We start from the raw sequence: 6,000 nt of genomic DNA, 5'->3' as shown, positions 1-6,000 counted from the left end.
GGCCTCAAGTGGCCACTACCTTGTACAAACAGGGCCTTCGTGTACCTCCAACCTTACAAGATCTCCCCGCCATCTGACTCTGCTGGAATGTGGCCCAGAGTATCCTCAACAGTCGGCAGAGACGGCACCGGCTCAATGATCCAATCAAGCTCAGGTTTCCAGTTGCTGCCGTCGTTGCCTTCGTAGTCATATAAGGTCTCGGGTCCATGTTCAGGTACACAATCCTCGTACACATAGTCAAGGTCAGGTGTATCAGCCATGCTACTCGCGGCCCCCCGTTTGTGGTTGAACATCTTGTGTTTGAACATCACACCCGGGCCGCGGTGGTGAGAGCGCCGAATCCTAACCACTAGACCGCCTCAAGCCATGTTTCTGTCTGAGGTCGACGAGACGGCCTCCCAAGTCAAGTTCTTGCAGGAAGTCGACAAGGCGACTTCCCATACCAAGTTCCAGCTACAGGTCCACAAGGTGACCTCCCATGCCAACTTCCAGTCTGAGGTTGAAGAGATGGCTTCTCAAACCATGTTCACGCCGAGTCTGCTGACACAGACAACCAAGTTCTGCTCATGCCCGAGTCAGCTGACATGGGCAACCAAGTTCTGCTCATGCCTGAGTCTGCAGACATGACCAACCAAGTTCCGATTATGCTCAAGATTGACGACACGGTCAACCAAGTTCTCCTCATGCCTGAAGCCAACGTTACTCCCAACAGAGGATGCCAATCAGAGCCCCCATCTAATGCTGATGACACAATTTCCCAAGCCAGGGTCTTGCCCCAGCCTCATGTCTGCTCCTTGGCTCCTCGAGGAACATGCTGCTTGTTGGACAATGCCTGCATTGGAACCTGAAGGGCTGGGTGAACATTTTGACCAGAGGGCCAGGACCGCTGGGGGAGGGAGTGTTCGTGGGGCTTCGGGAGAAGCGCCCCTGGGGAGGGTTCTGTCATGTCATGGCAAGCTTAATTTCCCAGAATGCACCATGAACTACAAACAGATGGGCCAATGTCTACAACTCCCAAAGCAGCACACTGTCATGTCACCTTCTAATCAGAACTAATCAGACCTGTTCCTAATTACAATCTCAACGACATCATACTAAATAAGAGACTCTCACACACACAGCCATTGCAAAGTATATTCTCAGTTACATTTTTTCTTTGCCATTACAAAGCCTTGATACCTTGTTTGTTTATTCTGGTTTTGACTTTGTTCATGTTTTTGACCTTGTTTTTTTGCCATGCCTTGTTTGGATTGTTTGTCTGATTGCCTGACCTCTGCCTGTCTATGTTTATTGATTTCTGCCTGATCCCTTGGACTTGTTGTTTTTGTATTAAACTACCTAACTTGCACTTGCATCCGTCCTCAACCTCCATTATGTGATAGACGAGTGGGAGTAATTTGGGTATGGAAGCCAGGCCTTGGGTTTGTATAGAAAACCAAACCAAAATGAATTGTTCTCACAATGACTACGTTTACATGGACAGCAATAATCTAATTATTGACCTTAATCTAAGTAAGGTAATAATGTGATTAAGGTGTTTACATGAGTCGCTTTTAGAATACTCCTGTCATGTACCCGTTTTACATGTTATTGATCATAATTAGATTAAGAGCCCGCGTCATTATGCCACCGCGCCACGCCATCCGACGTCCCTCCAGAATTTCACGTATCAACATACAGTTCGTCCTCGTTATGGTCCCATATACAGTTTTGGGTGTTTTTATTTAAATTTTTTACGAACGCTTCAAGTGCGGTTAATTATTAGTCATGCTATACGTGCAAATAGACGACTGCTTGAAGCCGTGGGCTGCGTCTCAAATCGCATACTTACCTACTGTATAGTAGCCGAGATGCATGTATTTTTCCCCACTACCGGCCTATAGTAGGCAAGTATGCAGTTTGGGACACAGCCGAACTCTCTTCTTCGCCATAAAGCGTAAAACTGCCGTGTGTGATCGTGTCCTGTCGCAAAATGCGGTGAAAACTCTCACACGACGTTCATAATGTGATTAAGGTGTTTACATGTCTGTAATGCACGTCCATAATACGATTAAAACAGGAGTAATCCACCTGTCCTAATTCGATTAGAGCTTAATTAGATTATGACCATAATTAGATTAAGGTTGGTGTTTACATGGTAGTTTCTTAATCAAAGTATGGTCTTAATTAGATTAAGAGTGGATTATTGTTGTCCATGTAAACGCAGTCAATGAAATATCATTTCACTGAGTAATTTGTTTGATCTTGTTTAGATAAGTTTTGTCAACTTACAATAGGATAGAGTTAGTAGAATAAAGTGAGCTTTAAAAAATATAATAAAATAGTTTCTTGTTTGGATAGAATAGAATAGAACAAATTGGACTGCAATATAAAATAGAATACAGCATTGATAGAATCTGATAGAATGTTATGGAATAAAATATCTTACTAGTATAGACTACACTAGACAACAGTACAGAATATAATAGAGCTAGCAGAATATAGACTTTGCAAAATATAGAATTGAAAAGAGTTAGAAAAATAAATTGAAATCGAATATAAGATTCTCTACCATTGTGATCCTGAAGAGGACAGAGTGGCGCTGACTGAAGATCTGAGAGATAGTGAAAGTTAACCTGTGAGAGCAAGAAAATAATTTGGTTATGGCAGCCACACCTTATTTTAGCAAACAGACAGATAGATAGATAGATAGATAGATAGATAGATAGATTTGATTAAATTAAAATAATGATCAGTGATTAGTTATTTTACAGTGGTGAGCAATGATCAGTCATTTCTTTGAACCTTGAGGAACGGTGGGTCCAGTTGAGCCATGCTAGATGTGTGCAAAGAAAGTGTGGTGTAGAGTGAGGTATAATAATATAGGTGGTATCTGGTATGTTTTTGGCTTTGCAAACACATTTAAACAGGTCCAATTTAGGTTTAATTTAGAACAGAATCACTAACAGTGATTAGTTGGTTTATAGTGGTGATCAGTGATTGTATTTTTTACAGTGGTGATAAGTGATTATTCTGTTTATTGGGGTGATCCATGATTAATTATGTTATAGTGGTGATCACTGATTAGTTATTTTACAGTGGGGAGCAATGATTAATCATTTTACAGTGTTGATGAGTTATTGATCATTTTACAGTGGTGATCAGTGATTGGTTATGTTACAGTGGTGATCAGTGAGTAATTTTGCATGACTTCCCTGAGCCTTGAGGAATGGTGGGTCCAGTTCAGCCATGCTAGTTGCTTGGATGGAGCATAGTGCAGAGCAAGATGTGATAAGATAGGTGGTAGCTAGTATGTTTTTGGCTTTGTAAATGTAGCAAGTGCCTCGCTTGTAATAACTACACCACCCCGAGGAAATGGGGAAAACTATCCAAACAAAGGCACACAACTATGATCCACTTAGAATAGGCAAGAGGCATGGGTTTCCATACAAAAATTAATTTTATTTGAAGTTAAAAAGACTGGCCAAGGATTATTTAAAAACAGCAAGCAACACAGTCAGGCATTGGTCAAATAAAACAGACACAAGATGAAATTAACAATAATAGTCATAAGAGGACTGAAGCTATACATACCCACAAATATCACTGCAAATAATAACACATCAATAATGACAAACCTTAGTGAAGTAAAGCCTAAGGTGCAGCAAAGAACCCCCAACAACCCCCCCAGCCTCAGGAAGCACTCAGCTCCTACAAAGAGAAAAAACAAATAATATAAAATCACATTAAGAAAGAACATGATCAAATAGGCACCAAGGCTACGAAACAGAAAAACTTGAATAATAATGAAAAACACATTCCAGATCAATTTACTAAGTTTATTATAACAAAACCAAACTCAAGAAAAATTTATTACAATATGCTCAAAGCAAGCGACAAATCTAAAAACATATACCTCTGTAGTCCGTACCAATGAAAGGAAGGGGAGGGGTTTTTGACCATGATGCATTCCGTGAGGCATAAACATCAGCTTATATACTATGGTAGGGAGATAGCTCATTAGCCACATAGTTAATAATGGTGACGTTTTAGTCACGGCACACACCTCACTACACCTGAAATTCTTCTTCTTGTTCATAGTCCTCATCTTCTGTCTGCTCTTCATTGTCTTCACTGGCTTAATCTGTCTCCACACTGGACACTGACTCCTAGTTCTAGCATTAAGTTGATGGTAGTCTACGCACATATGCAGACTGCCGTTTTTCTTTTTGACCAATACAACCTGCAAAGCATATGGACTGCAGCTTTCTCGAATGATCTCAGCTTCCAAAAACTGATTTATATGGGCCTTTACTACCTCGTACTCTGATGGCGGAATCTGCCAGAAACGCTGCCGAATTGGAGTCTCATCCAACAACAGAATATCATGGGAAATTAAATTGGTACAACCCAAGTCTCCCTCCTGGGTAGAGAACACTGACTGGAACTTGTAGAGCAAAGTCCTTACCTGCCTCTGCTCCGTCTCTGTTAAACTCGATAGGTCCACTGCCTCAACCTGCTCCTGTATAGTAGTTCCAACTTATGCATTCTGAGCCTCGACAACAGCCACAACTGGATGAACCTCAGCAACACCTGTAGGCAAACTCAACACATAAACATTACTCAATGTGCCAAGCATGGAATGAGGGAATCAGTCACGCCAACATTAACCACAGGTATATAAGCTCTCCATTGGCTTACCTGCACTACCGCCGGAGAAGCCAGCAACCCAGCAGGTAACCCTGCCTCAGGAGGCTCAAAATGTATAGCTCCATTAGAATATTCATTGGAGCAAGTGGCCGGAACAAACTTAAACATGCTCCCTGGAACACGACAAGGCCTATGACCCTGCACCTGTACCTTACAAATATGAGTTACACTAGTTATGGTAGCAACACCACAACAGTGATGTAGAGCCTGAGATACAAAATGTGGAGCTTTTACCACATCAGGCAACTCAAAGAGAGTGGGGCCATGTTGACCGAAGAGCTCCTGGTAACATCGATTCAGAACTTTCATTCCAAGAACCCCCGGAATCCGGTCACAAGCACCCCACAATTTGGAATGACTTGGCCACAGAGCTCAATATCCAGCTCCATGTAACCAAGATAAGGATTGGACCGACCATTGGCAGCACGAAGCTGTAGCCACTGACATGAACTAAGTCGCTCCTGGCCCCATGGATCAAAATGCCACAGAAAACAACTTTCTGTAATGGTGGAGACCATCCAGTTTGTATTAACCAAACAGGGCACCGGCACTTCACCTTTAGACACAACAAGATGAGGACAGGAAGACATCAAACGAGACGCTGAAACTGAACCTTTTCACAATACGGATCCAATAAAACCTCCAACCGAGCTGTGGCTCTGAAACCTGGTGGGCACTAGTTTTCTGGTTGCACAGAAGTGGAAGACGGCTTACCCCCAGCAAAAGGTATTAGGGAATATGGGGTGCTCAGCAGAGGACATTACTCTGCCTTCCTGCTCAGCGGAGGATGTCACTCTGCCTTCCTGCTCAGCGGAGGATGTGGCTCTGCCTTCCTGCTCAGTGGAGGATGTCGGTCTGCCTTCCTGCTCCATGGAGGATGTTGCTTTGCCATCCTACTTCACTGAGGATGTCATTCCACCTCCGTGGTCCACGGAGGACATCGCTCCACACTCATGAAAGTCCGACGAGACGGCCCACCAAGTTAGGCCCTCGTCTGAAACCCAAGCCTGGGTCTTGCCTAATGACCCCAGCAAACCAGCCCTAGCCTCTTTTCTGCTCCTTGGCTCCTCGAGGATCCTGCTACTTATTGGACAATGCCTGCATTGGAATCTGAGGGGCTGTGAAGACATTTTGCTCACTGGGCCAGGCCCGCCAGGGGAGTATTTTTTGTTCTGGTGCTCCAGCAGTAGCGCCTTGTGTGTGTGGGGGGGGGGGTTCTGTCACAATTTCCCTTCAGACTAAACACAGTAGCACGCAGCATGCTCATAAATACCAAAGCGCAAGCTCAGTGCGTGAGCTCCGTGCTTCTAG

Source organism: Ictalurus furcatus, chromosome 12 (assembly GCF_023375685.1).
Source record: "Ictalurus furcatus strain D&B chromosome 12, Billie_1.0, whole genome shotgun sequence".
NCBI lineage: Eukaryota > Metazoa > Chordata > Actinopteri > Siluriformes > Ictaluridae > Ictalurus > Ictalurus furcatus.
The sequence above is the reverse complement of the archived record's forward strand: the minus strand, read 5'-3'. Positions refer to the sequence as shown.